A 14,844-nucleotide genomic window follows, 5' to 3' on the forward strand; every position below is an offset into this window, starting at 1 on the left:
TTCCTCTCCTCACTGCTCCTTATTTTCAACAATTGTTTCTACACCACGGCTAAAAGCTGATACTTACCATACAGCAAAGCTTGAAGCAGACAAGACAGCAATGCTCAATATAATCTCAGTTTGCCTAGATAAGGAGATTCTTTACATCCAGCTTTCCAGGCCATGATGGATTTCTTGAAGTGAATAGTTTGCAAATGGGAGCTATGCACTGGAAAACTTATAAGAAAATTCTTGCTAAAAAAAAAATCTCTAAATTGTGCCCATATTATATATATGGATATATATATATCCATAAACATTGTTTATTGGGATAAAAAAGTGTGAACAGTTGGACAATAAGCCTCTCAAAAATAGTTCTGATTAAAACACTATTACATCACATGCAGAAAGGATGATATCTGCACCTTTCTAGTACTTGACAAGGTTTTCATGGAATTGTCCTGGAAAGGTCAGATAATGACAGCAGACATTATGACTGGTTCTCAATTTTTTTAGACCCCCAGTTGCATCCAAAACCATGGTGACTAAATTAAGGTGTTTCCCATGAGTTCCTGGCAGCATGAGGACATTGTAAGACAGAATTGGATGGGTTTCCAGATGAATACCTGTGTATCCTTACTCTGGGGGCTGGAATACAAATCATTTGTGGTCCACTTTTTGCAAGTTGTATGTATCACATGTGGATCCTTCCACTTTAAACCATATCTTTTGCCTTTGCTCAGGACCACAGCCAACAATGCTATTTAGATTGAAACACATCTGTTGTTTTAATACATCACTGTTGATGCTCAACAGCATTATGTAGAATGTATTTTTAACACGTCACCTAACTGGGCAATCAAAAATGATAATCTTCTCAGCAACCTTCCAAAACAGTTGTAATAACTTAAATTTTCACTTGTTCATATTTAGAAAACTTTCTCAGTATAATTAATACCCTCATCAAGTTAAACAGAGAAACAAATCAAACAAACACACAATCAAAAACAGGGCACAATTTCAAAAAAAAAAAGCAATAACAGAGGAAACCAAGTTCTTCCTTTTATACTTCACTGATACAGAGAAGATATTCAGTATTCAGCACTACGTAGCATCCAAGTCTGTTCTTTTTCCATGAGACATCAAACCTGCAGTGCATTGGTAGGAGAAAAATAAGCTGATTACACAGATTCCACCCTGTATGGGAACTGAACCCTACAGATTAGCAGCCTTTTGTTTAAAAATATCAACGAGGAATGTGAGGAGCAAATTTTCCAGCTTATTTGGTGCTAAGACTTCACTTCTTCCACTTGAGAACCACCGGGAATGATTAAGTTCCAGAAATGTGTGCTAGAAATGAAGACAATGAGGAGGAGGATGGAGCTTTTTTTTTTATGTGTTTATTTCACCAAGAGTTGACCTCTTAAAATAATGGCAACACAGCATTGAAATGATCCTAGGTCTCTGTCTGACAAATCATGGTTCCAAGTATTTTCTCTTGGTTACATCAGAAAGTATGAACTTGCAACCTTGGCCCCAGCTCTTTTAATGGCACACTGACAGGGCAAGAATAATTCACTGGTTGAGCTAATCAAAGGTGAAAAGAGAGAATCAGTAAATGTCGTATCCTTTTGCCACTTTCATCAATCCGACTAACTGAATTTGAGCTAAAGCTTGGCAAATTTTCTGCAAAGGGAAATTAATATGTAACACATCTGAGGCCTAGTGCTGGCCAGCAAAATTGGAAAGCCAGCATTATATCAGAGGGCGATTATTGAGGGAGAGAATGGCCAAAGCTGAGATAATCAGAAAGAAGCTTCTGCATGTCTCTCATCTCTGATAGCACTGTGACCCTCCCAGCCCTTCACCTGAGTAGAAACACTCTACTTTTCAATTTTTTCCCCATCAGAAAGATATTCTATTGCCCATTTCTTTTGCCCACACATGATTGAATCAATTCAATTACCTTGGAAAAGTTGATACATATTCAGGCCATGAAGATGCTCAGGATAGAAAGAGAGGAAAAGAGACAAAGAAATCCGTATTTACCCAATAATAAGTTTCATTTGGAGAAGGTTTGAAAACAATTCTCCCTCGCATTTGTCCCTGTCAGATCACATTATTCACAAATGAAGTTTACAAAATATCAATTCAATTTCAATAAGGGAGCCTGAATCCCAACACACGAGGGCTGAATTTACCAAATCATAACACTTGAGGGGACCCTGGTGGCTTCCAAATATTTTCCAGTCAGAGGTAATCAAAAGCAGACCGCTGAATACTAATACATCCAATTTCACCCCTTTTGTTCGCATCTGTTCCCTTATAATACTATTTTCTACACTTCCAAATCACTGATGATGGCAGTTCAAGGAAAAAAAAAAAAGTGTGCGTGTGGGGGGAACCATATAGCTTCAATGTTTTTATGAAAACATTCTCAAAGATTCCAATTAATCAACTTACTGATGAACAAACCACTGAGTTGTATCAGAGGAAAGAAAAAATCATGATGTTCCAACCAGCGCCACTCTAGGTTGGTTACTAATCTCATTCTTAGCGCAGAGTGTTCCCCAGAGCTCACTGCTGGCATTAAAATTTGCCAATGAGACAATAAATGTTTTTTCCCCCATCAATTTGTGCTCAGCTACTGCCCCAAGAAAAGAAGGAAGACCAACAATGTACCAGGTCCAGGGAAGTTTCCAATACTTCAGCTCCTGAGCTGAATCTTCTGTCAAAAATTCATATTTTCTTGTCTGACATTGGATCAGGTAATAACATGACATTGGCATCTAGAGCAAATCATATTTTTCAGAGTTTCTGATGGATCGAAGAAACTCTAGTATTTTGTGCAACATCCTTTACCATAATTTCTTTAGTTAACTACATTGATAATCCAAAAGTTTTTCCTGAACTTAGGAAAATACAGCATTTCATGATCCACCTTTACTGCTATGCTGCCTTAGTAAAAGGCTGAAATTTTTAATAAGTCATCACATTCTAGTCAAAATGCAGAGCATGCCACTCCTACTCTGTCCTTCACTGACAGATGGTCACATGTTATGGAAAACTAGCAATTTTCTACTGAACTTCTAGAAGTTACTTTTCTCCCATACTTCCTAGATTACCTAATCTGTCCTGCATTCTCTGATCATTAAGGTTCATCCAGATACTCTATAGCTAGTCCAAAACAGCTAGATTCTTTTGTTTCTAATCCACAAAAAAAAAAAAGAATGCATACAAGAAGAAGTAACCCAAATGGGAGTCAAAAAGTGATGCATTTGGTATGTGTTCAGTGGCCAAATCAAACCCTTTGTGGCAAAGAAAACCATGGATCTTCAGACATTCCTGTCAGGTAAGCCTGTGGGGAGATTTCCCAGCTGAAGTGATTTCAGCCAAACACTTGAAATATCTATGCCACTTTAGAGTACTGGACTACCTGCTTTGTGGCCTATCTCCCTCAATAGTCATTCTGTTGGCGTATCAGAAGATAGAGATATAAAGAATCTAAATTGAACATTAAGTAAGTTCATCAGTGAGATTGCAGCTGATGAATTGTGAATCTGTAAACTGGTACGATCCCACTGCTGAACTGCAAGAGTTAGATCAAGACCAGGGTCTGTCAGGATAAGGACCAGAAAGGATCACTGTAACTTCCTGAAGTTCCTCCACTATGTCATGACACTCTTTAGAATAAAGATGTTTGGTTGTGGTTTTTTTTTTTTATTGTTGTTTGTTTTCGTGGGGGCTAGGATGTGACATTCTTCCTGTAGAGATTAAAATACACATGAAACGATATACTGGTACATACACACACACACACCCCCATGTGTATGGTTAACTACATCTATGTGGAAATGTGCAAATACTCTGAATGTGTGTTTTGATAAGTGCAATAAATTACTCAAAAACAAGTTTCATTTTACAACAACATGTGACTGAAAAAATACAGTACAAATTGCTTAGCATGAAATTTTACTTCTAGGCTTATTCCATTATCATACAATCTTCACAGATGTCTTTCCTAACTTGCCTTTATCTGGCTCTACATGGAAAGATATTCAGTGCATTTCCCCCATGCTGTTATAAAAATGGTTTTGTACTTTGAGAAATTATGCCAGGACAAATCCAAATAGCTCAGGTTAATTTAACATTTACACCTTATTGCAAACAATCAAACCAATACTTGCAAAAAAAATCTTATTAAAATAGTGGTTAATCTAACAATTTACAAACCATACCATTTTTAAAAGCATAGCAATTGTTGTTCTTAGCTCTGTCAAGACCACATGCCGTGCAGACACCTATTAAGGAATCCAAGCTTTTCTTAGTGTATTAGAAGAGTGAAAATGTGTAATTGGAAAAGAAAGTGAAAATTCCCTACAAAAGGATTTGGCATGGACATATCCTTCAACAGATTATTGTTATCAGTTTCACCACATAAACTAACAACGGTGTTCAAGTCTCTAGTTTCTAGTATATTAGGAGAAAATAAGCATTTAATGGTATTTTGAAAGCATTTAAACCTCATCATTATATTCTAAAATTGACCTTAGTGTTTCTGCTTCACGCAACACACTCCTACACTGATTTTATGAAACACAAGAGCTAGTTCCTCTGGAAGCCAAAAGAGACAGCATAAATTGTGGGTTATTTTGCTGTCCTGGTTCACCACATGTTCTCCAGAAGACTAGCAATGACATAAGACAGATAAGTTTAGGTTGGGACCATTTTGCACAAACCATCTTTAGCAGCAAAGGGCTGAAGTGCCAATTTCACATATGAAGCTGTGGTTCAGACAGAGACAAGATAACACCCTTATTTTTTGGCTGTTCCTTTACTAAGGAATATGAGATATCCCCATTGCCACATTCCCATGTGTAGGAACACATAAGAAAACTACTTATGCTCATATGCCCATATACTATGTATTATTTGTGGTTGTTGGCCACCTCATCAGAGAACTGCAGGGGTTAGAAGGGACCTCAAGAGATCATCGAGTCCAACCCTCACTGAGTTAGCCATCTAGTCAAGTATTTAATTGAGAGATTCAGAATTTTGCTTCATGGGAAGGAAAATAGAATTCTGGAAAAGCAACTCTTCCATCCTAAAATAAGACTTCTTCAGCAAGTAATGTTTCAGTATTTGTCTTTGACTGGGATGCTTTCCACCACAAGTATCTCCCTCTGACCCACCTGCTCCATTCTGTTACAAGAACTTTTCACAGAGACCTGTCAAGAACCTCTGTTCATTTTGTTTGAGCCACAACAGCCTACCTAAAATTGCCTTTCCTGGCTCCTTCCTGATTTCATGTCTGAACCTTTGGGAACACCACATCTCCCAGAGTTAGATACAAGACAACGAATCACTCATATTTATCATGAAGTGTTTTGAGAATGAATGTCTCTGAACACACAGCCTATATTTTCCACTTCAAATCAAATGTTTCCCCTGGGAAGTCTCACTATGGTGTCGACTTTGCTTTTCACTTTGAATATTTCGTACGACTTTCATAGTAATGCTCCCCACATAAAATAACTGAGATTTTAACATTAATAAATCCAAGCCCAGAACATCACAAACAGGCTTTGAGGAAAATGCAGGCCTTCTGTACCAGACCATGCATGCAATGTTGAAGGAATAACTCATTTCAGATCGCAAGCTTAGAGCAGCATTTGGTCTGTAGGTACCACATAAGAGCTCAGAGGTTTATTCTGGACTACAGCCTTTTTGTTATTTCTTATATCTGGGGATAACAGGGAATAAAGTGTATTCTCAATGGTTATTTTTATTTTGAGATAAGAAAATATACTTGACTAATGTTTCTTAAGTCAAATATATTCTTAAGTGAAAATGCAGCACTGTATTCTTACAAATCTCTCTGGTGCTTCATGCAAGTCCCTCAGTTTTGGCCAAGAGAAACATCCATAATATCAGCTTTAGTTTTGCTTATCATTTTGCTTTCAAACACTCAGTGCTGGAATGCTTGAATTGCTGATACCACAAGAGAGTTTTTAAAATGTAAAAATATCTGCTGCCGCTATAAATTACGAGGGAAAAAGCTTCTAAACCTCAAAACATTTTGATCTGTTTCAAGGATTTAAACAGACACTTTTACGGAGTCTAAATTTGTAAATGTAAATAAAACTTTGATTTGCAATGAAAACCAAGTTTTCAAGCTAAGAGTTTGAAGCTCAGGAGCTGCTTTGCCTGGCTTTATCCTAAACTTTGTTCTCTCTCCTCTGCCTAAGCTTTCCCAGGTTTCAGGGCAGAGACACCAGCTAAATTATACCACAGAAGTTGTGTCTCCACAAATTCAAATAAGCTTAATAAGGAAAACATTGAGTTATTGCTCACTTCAATTTCTTGAACTAACCTGAAATTTGGAGTCAACATAGAAATGGAAGCAAATGACCCTATGCTCAAGAAAGCACTGCAAGCTTAAACTCATTCTAGTAATTTTTTTCTTCCTTTTAACCAATGTTAATTGTAGGTACTGAAGACTACCCTGGTAATTTACACCAGACCTCCATGCTGCTAAAGTGATTCTGCCTCTTTTTCCTCATTACAAACAGTGGCAAAGCACTGCAAAAACATTTTAGTGTAAATATATTTAAATTACTTATTGCACACAGCACAAGAAGGCAGAGACCCAGAGTGGATGTTTTGCTGCCTTTTCTCATGTCTGTAAGACTGCTGTATTTGCTCTGAAGTCTTAATGTCCGAGGAGAGTAACTGGCATGCTATTCTCGGGATACATTCATCTTAGGACAAAAGGATGCTGTAAAATGAGATGATCATAACGAGATTTAAAGTTATTATAGGCAAAAGCTGAAGCAACATATAGTAAGTTCCTGACATTTTCATTTACTAGTGGAAAAAAAAAAAATCACATAACTGTAGATATGTTTTTAAAAGCCTGGAAAAGATCCGCAAGGCCCAACATCTATATTTTGCAGTCAGGTTTATAGAATTATTTTAAGTGAACTTTTATGAGAGGAAGGAAAGAAATAACAGCGTTTTCTATTAGTAGAACAGGAAATTTCACCAAAGGCATAATGAATTTTAAAAATGTAAGTTTCACTACAACTTTAAAAGCCTTATTGTCCTTAATGCTATTGATATATTAAATAACAATACAACCTAACTTCCTAATCCACCTAGAAACAAGATGAGAATAAATAAAGCCCCCTTTAAAGTCCTGTCATCTTAAGAAGGGTTTTACATAAAGGAAAACTGCACCCAAAAATATTTTACTGATTTAGGGGAAATTTCTCATTCTCTTCCCAGAACAGCAGAGCACACCACAGTGCAGCAGAGTACTAACCTGGTGGTCAGCTATGCACAGGTAGCATTAGGTAGAACAGGTAAGGCAAACTGGAAAGGAGCAGGAGTATTTTGGATGCATCCCCACGGCACCACAGACTGCCACAAAGCAGCAAGCAAGGGCAGACCAGCAGCCAACTACAGCTGCTGCAATTTGCTTCCTTCCTTACCAATGCTCCTGGTTTCCCCTGCTCTGATTCAGCTCTTGATCTGCCAAACTGCTGAACACCACTATTTGGAAGAGCTTGATCATATTTTCCCATTCCCTTGATTTGGTGAATGCATTAACAAGGCATATACAAATTAAATGCTATAACTGCTCTTCCCATACTTTACGATTTACTGGAAGAAAGCAAGAGTTTGGGGGAAACAAAGCTCCTAAAGGGTTGAAGCCTCCTGTTACAAAGATACTGTTTAGAACTTTCCTCCTGCCAGGATCCTGAAAACTGCAGAAGGTAAAACGGTAGCAAAGGCAACTGAAAAATATCAGCTACACTGGGAAGAATGAGACTAGTCAAAGATAAGCCTCCAGAGAAAAAGAATTATTTGGGCAACACTAGCAGAAAGTGCTGGGGGGAAAAAAAAAAAAAAAAAAAAAAAAAAAGAGTTGCTTAAGAGATAGCTCAGCTCCTGATTCTGTTTTTAATGGCTGTCACTTGGACAGTGAATGAAATCAGTGTGAGAACTTAAATTGCTGAACTTAGCTCAGTGTTACTACCATATCTGTCTTAGACAAGATAATACAGCAAATTATATCTTAAAGAGGTTCTGTAATAACTGGGATACCTCTTTATATTGTAAGAAATTTCACGTGGCACAATGGCATTTAGGATTTATATTCCACTATCAAATCCCTCTTTGACAACTATGTTCTGAAAAGTTACTGAACACCTGCGTAGATGGTTACCACAAAAACACTTCCTCTGAAGCAGTGGATAAATTTGGATTATTAAAATCAAACCTATAAGAGCATCAACACCTACAAAATTCAATAAAGTGAAACCTCCAGAAGAGATTCAATGAAGGCCTCATAGTACAGTGAAATGCCACACAGACCCATCAAAGGTTTTGGAGATACTCAAGCATTCATACGTCCACGATGCTGGTAATTTTGCCTAGAACTTCACAACAGTTATAGAAGAGTTCATTCAGAATTGCAGTTAGAAAAGAATCACAACTGTCACACGCATCCCCAGTGCAGCCTTAATAGACCTGCCTGTAAATTCGAGTTATCATAGAATCAATTATTATAGTTCAAGTTAACAGACAAAAGCCTCCGTCAGAACACAAACAACACTGCCATGCCAGCAGTCCCAGCAGAGTGGCCACAGTGACTGAGATGAATTTTCCCTCTCACACAGAGGGACAGAAACTGTGCATCAGAGTTGACACACAGAGGCAAGATTCAATCCTGCAGTTTGCATTGCTTGCACTATGCCTATTTTCTGGCTAAATGGAGATTAGCTCATAGAGCTACCATTACAGCTTACGTTGCTATGGGCCACCTGGATCCATATTCAGCAGAATCTTCCTTCTGAACCTGCAGTCAGTCAGACTGATAACCTCACTGTTGAAACTACTACAAACAGTATGATGGTAATAGGAGGCCACCTTTTTTTCCCCCCCCCCCTCATCTTTTCAGGTAGGTGGGTGCCATTTTGGGAGTTAGAAATAAAAACTGAAGCATGATGCATATTTTAATTCTGCGCAGTGACCACTTGAACCAGCTGCTTATTACTTAATCAATCAATCTCAGGTCCACGTCCCACACTCCAAAGCAAGAATCCTGGTCTACTTGAGGATAATGTTAAAGTCACATTCTGAGCCTGGGCATTTTATTTCTACATCTTCCTAAGCAAGTCTTCCCTATTTCACCAAAATAGCGTGCTGAAAACCATGTGCTCCTAGAAACATTACTCATGCATGTCTAAACTTCAAAGGATATAATTTCAAGGCTTTAGGGTAATCATTAGTGTACAGTTTTCTCTGTCTGATTCAATATCTGCTTTGGAAATTTTCCTTCTGAATTAGTGTCCCATTATGTATTTTTCAAGATCACATCTCATTTATTATTTTCCTTTCATGTTTCCAATGCTGCCTGGAGTTGTGACTGGCTTTCACAACTCTTCACAACTTATTTCACCTCCTTCTCTGGATCACTAACAGTACAGAGAAAAGTATTTCTGTTCCAGAAAAAGTCTGCATGTTTATTTAAGCTTTGTTGAAGTCCACAGCAAGCAAACAACTCCTTCAAAATAAAAATAAGCCCAAAGACTTCCCCAGCAAGGACCTGCATCACATACCGAGCACCACTCTGCTCAGTGGCATTACTGACAGCAGCACTGCATACATTCACTGTCACTGTCCTTTATGCTCCAATTCTTCTATCAGCATCATTCGTTTTAAGGCAGATAGAATGAATTTTGTGGGTACAAGAGATCCTGAATCAAATGTGTAATTGACCTACAAACATCTCATGGTTATTTTGGTCCATTAACCCTATTGTTCTGCAGTGTTGCAGATGCAAAAATATTCATTCAATTCAGTGAGTCAATGGGCATTAATGAAATTAAGTAATCTTGCACCTAGTTTCCAGGCAGAAACTTTTCAGATTTGATGGCACCAAATCACAACTTTCACATTTATTTATTTATTTATTGGGGGGGAGGGTGTCTGTCTTTATATTATACTTGCTTTCCTGCATCCAGCTGTATCATGCAAAGTTTTCCAAGTACTTTTAAAATTAACAATCTTTAGTAGCCTTGACAGCATAAAATTAATAACACACTAAGTAGGAGCCAGTTTGCCATGTTGGCTCCCTATACAGCAGTCCCATAAATCTGTACTAAAACGAGCTATATAAACAGATATGTACTCATTAATTCTTTACTTCTCTTACCAAGATCTTGAACACAGGCCTCTCCATTTCCTATTTCCCTGGCTTCATCTATTCTATTTTTTTAATTTAAAAAAAAAAAAAAAGACTTCCATATCTCAGCTATTTTCAGCTAGTCTAATCTACCACATTTCTCATTTGCATGTAAAGTGCAGTCAATGTGAATTGATCAAAACCAAATTAACAGCAATTGGTTCCAATATTTTCCCTGTTTACACATTAGCTTGCTACCTTTAACATATAGATGTATTGAATTCAGCTTAGCAACCTGAGCATGAATGCTGTGGCCTTTAAAGAGAAACTTATCTGTAATTAAAATCATGCACAAGTTTTAGTGGGAATTTGTTTAGTACGTAGAGAGAAAGCTGATTTTTAAAGTGAATTTAGTCTAGTAGTTCACGTGTTTAATTCTGACTTCAATCTCCTAAAATTATGGAGAGTTAGCTTTATTAAGCTTCAGACCACAGGAAGATTATGTCTACTTCTACGTGGATTATTGAAAAAAAAAAACCAACAAAAAATAACCTTCCTTCTCACAACTGCATGCTCTTTCTCAAAAATATCACTGCAAACTGATAATAAATTATAACAGTTATAATTAAGGGTTTTTTTGCAAAAAATTTTAAGGTAAATATGCACTGAAACTACAAGCACGTGATATAAATCATCTGGCACAGTGTTCAGATGACAAGTAATAAGGGCTATAGAATAAAAACTAAGGCACGTATACAGTGGTCGCTGTAAGGAAATGATTTATCCAATATTTTATATTGAATTGCTTATTATCATTTAGAATGGTAATTGCTATGGCTTCACAATACTGTTTAATTGCTACAGTACACTGACATATGCTATGGAAGACACTGCAGTAACTGCTGTGGTTATATAATAGCATTTGCATAATCTGCACTGTAGTTTATTCTTATAGAAGATAATGTTGTATAGGCAGGAACCAAATTGTTTCTCACCATATTGATTGCAATTAAGAACACAAATATGAATACAAAGATAAGCCTTCTTCTCAAGGTATATATCACAGGAAAGTAAAAAAATTCAAGTTTAAGTCATTACTGTGCTAATGTTTCTACGAAAATAATTACAGAAACAGAGATTCTGACATTTTTATAACAACTTTAAGAGAACTCTGAATTTTTGTGTGAAAATCTTTATTTTCCAGGCCAGTAAAAATTTCTTCATGGAGAAGGCTGTAAGAAATTGGAACATTCTGCCCACTGAAGTTGTGGTGTCAATGTCCCTAGAAGTGCTCAAGGGAGGTGCAGATGTGGCACTGAGGGGCACGGATAGTGGGCATGGTGAGGATTGGACTAGATGATCTTTGAGGTATTTCTTAAAGATCCTATTCTATCTGAGGCACTGATATCACAGCTGACAAGATGCACGCCCTAGCTCACACCACATGATGCTGCAGTGTCTGGATGGGAACTGAATTAAGTTGTGGTCTATAAACTGATAAAACAGTAGTGTGGTGACATATGTGAAACAAGCTCTGAAGACACCTTGTCTCTTGGTATCTTGGATCTCTCTCTTTGGTGGTTCCTCTCACTTTGGAGGAGCCCAGTTATGATCCCTGTGAAAAACTGCACCTCCTCCTCCTCTTGGCCATAGGTCCCCCTGGTTACATTGGGGCTCCTAGAAGTGACTACATCCCCATACACACTCCCAGGCTAGAGAGAAAAAGCATATTATCACAGATAGAAGCTGGACATTTTCCGACAAAGATAAGCCCAAAATCTTAGTAGAAATGTCCCCACTGGTTTCAAGCACTGAGGTAGCCTGCAAGTGGTTGAACTCATACTCAAGAGAGTCAGGGTGAAATTGCTGTAGGTAGTATGAATGAAGGGCAACTTTTTCATTTGTCTCTGAAATAAAATCTGCACGTAGGACAACTGACCGCAGTTAGGATATGAACTACTATGTATTTCTCCCTTGTTCCTTTACCTTGAAAATGCAGTAGAAAGTTAAGAAAGGATTCAGAGCTGGCCTAACTCATAAGTATTTCAGAGAGCTAACTGACACTAGATCTAGGTAGATAGATCAATCTATGTCCATGACAGTGGGGCAGTAGGCCCCAGGCCCACCCCCAGGCCCCACAAAATGGGAAGGAAAAGGAAAAAGGGATAGGGAGATGGGAGCTGCGCTCAAAGAAGGAAAAGCCAGCAGCAGTGATCTACGGAGGAAAACTTATTTTACTAACTGTGATATCAGAACGCAAGATAACACAATATAATACAATCTAATTGAAATTGAGACCAATAAATTAAATAAAAGAGAAGAGAGAGAGTTCCTGAGACCAAGCCAAACTTGAAAAGCTTAGAACAGCTATGAAAGCCAGCACCCATTGCAAGGCAGTAAGGGACCGCCCCACTCAGAAGGGCCAGATCCCATGACTTCCACGATGTATAGGGATAGGTACCCAAAATTGGAGCATTAACACTTTAACTCCCAGTGCACTACATGATGTTATGATGTAGAATACTGAAAACCAAAAAACACAAAACCATGACACTAACAAAGGTCGTTGATCAAAGATACCAGCTATATTAAAATGCTTGAACAGATAAAATATGTTGATGGATTTGTTTATCTTTTTGTGATTGAAAGTAAGCAGTGTGATTTACTTTGATTTGGAAGATGTTACTCCCACAGATTCTGACCAACCCAGAAACTAATATCTCTTCAGCAAAATAGTTGAAACTCTGCACAATTAACAAATGTACAGTTAGAAGAGTAGCATGGTATTTTACAGATTTATAATAAAAAAAGATTAGCATGGTGGAAAAAGACAATCAAAAATGAAATGCTCACCCATATTCTAGGCTCACAGTAGAAAACTCCAAAAAGGAGGATGTCCAGAAAGAGATCCATCCCCGCTAGCAGTCAGCCCTTAAATGTGGTCTAGGAGAGGTGCAGCCAGGCTCCACCCTTTCTGGTCACACAGCAGAATTGCCTTCACCTGTGCTCCCACAGCTGACTCAGTCCCTGCCTCAGGTGATCAGAGGTTCAGGCTGTGACTCAGCATTTCCCATGCAAACTCCATTGTCAAATTCAGCCATTCATTATTCTTCCCTTTTTAAAAATACTAGCTCACGAAGCCTAGGATCAGGAGGAAAATCACATCACAGGGCTCACATCATCAGTAATACCCAGAGTGAGGGTTAAGGCTCAGTGAAATAATAATTAAAAAACAAACAAACAATAACTCACTTGCTTAATTAAAAATACGGTATTGATAACACAGGATTTAAATAATTTGCTCAACTCTTCTGCTAAAGAAAAAGGCTTTGCAAAAAGTTTTTAGGAAAATTCAATATGAGAGCAACTCCTGCCTCACTTCATAGACTTCTGTAGTTTCAAGAAGCAATTGATGGCAGGGGACATTGATGTACGATAAATGTAGCATGCAATCACTCCGATTGTTTGTGATCATGACATTTTACAAACACTGCTTCTCTGTCATTTTCTAAAGTATTGTTTTAGAGGGTTGTGACAGAGGTAAAAGAAATAAAAAAAGAACAAAACAAGAAGAAATGTCACCCCATCTCCCTAGACAAGCTAGATTGAAAAATTGAAGAGAAACTGACTTGGAGGAGATAGATTCGTAGCGCTGACCTGTACAAGAAAAATCAGAATTAGATTTTGAGATTACTGAAGTAATCAAACCACAGATTCTTTTCACAGGGGTTTACAGTAGACTATCTATACACTATATTGAGTGTGGCAGTGCTCGTTTGCAGTTAGAGTAAGAACTTGCTGGATTTTATTTTTTTATTTGACTCTGCTACTGACAGAATGTGTGACCTTGAGGTTCAGATCCTCACTTGTGAGATGGGGATAATAATCTTAACCTACTTTGCAGCCAAAGAAATGAAATCTCTCTTCAAGCGCTTGAAGCCAATAATTAATGCTATATATACTTCATTGTTTTTCATATTTTTTTTATTGAAAATAAATAAGCCTTAAACTTTAAAACAAAAATGAACATCTTCCAGTACTGACCACAACTTACACCCAGCACAAACACTGTATTTTCAAATGGGAGACCTCTTTCAATCACTCTTTCAATCCTTCAGCCACATATAAAAGGTCTGAACATGGAATTGGTATACTCATTTGTGGTGCTCAGATATACATTTCACATACATCGAACAATATCTTTCAGGCACTGTATCTAGCTAAAATTCCTGTCTAAAGCCTTTTTGTGTCTTCACTTGATTATTCCATGCCCTATTTCTGTTTGCGTTGGTCTACTGGCCAACTGCTATCAGCCATCTGATGACTGCAGCCCCTTTCCCTTCCAATCACCTTACACCTAAGAGCAACTTTTTTGACCTTAAAGACTTATTCCACTTTGCTCCTTCTGTCAAACCAGTTTAGTGATCTATTGCAATGCCATCTCTTGTATTTCCTCATCTAGCAGTCTAAGCTATTATTATTATATAAAGCTATTATTATTATAAGCTTCTGCTCCAAAAACATCATGCTTTCCTCTTTCTCCTAATACTATGCTGACGAAATGCACGTGGAAAAAGATGAAAACAGTCCCTAAATTTTCCACCAAATCTTTATTCAAAAGGCATTCTACTGTACTGTCTTTAAACCCATCCTAGTACAGAGGCAAGTAGCAC

The sequence above is a fragment of the Meleagris gallopavo genome, chromosome 4 (assembly GCF_905368555.1).
Source record: "Meleagris gallopavo chromosome 4, MGAL_WU_HG_1.1, whole genome shotgun sequence".
Taxonomy (NCBI): domain Eukaryota; kingdom Metazoa; phylum Chordata; class Aves; order Galliformes; family Phasianidae; genus Meleagris; species Meleagris gallopavo.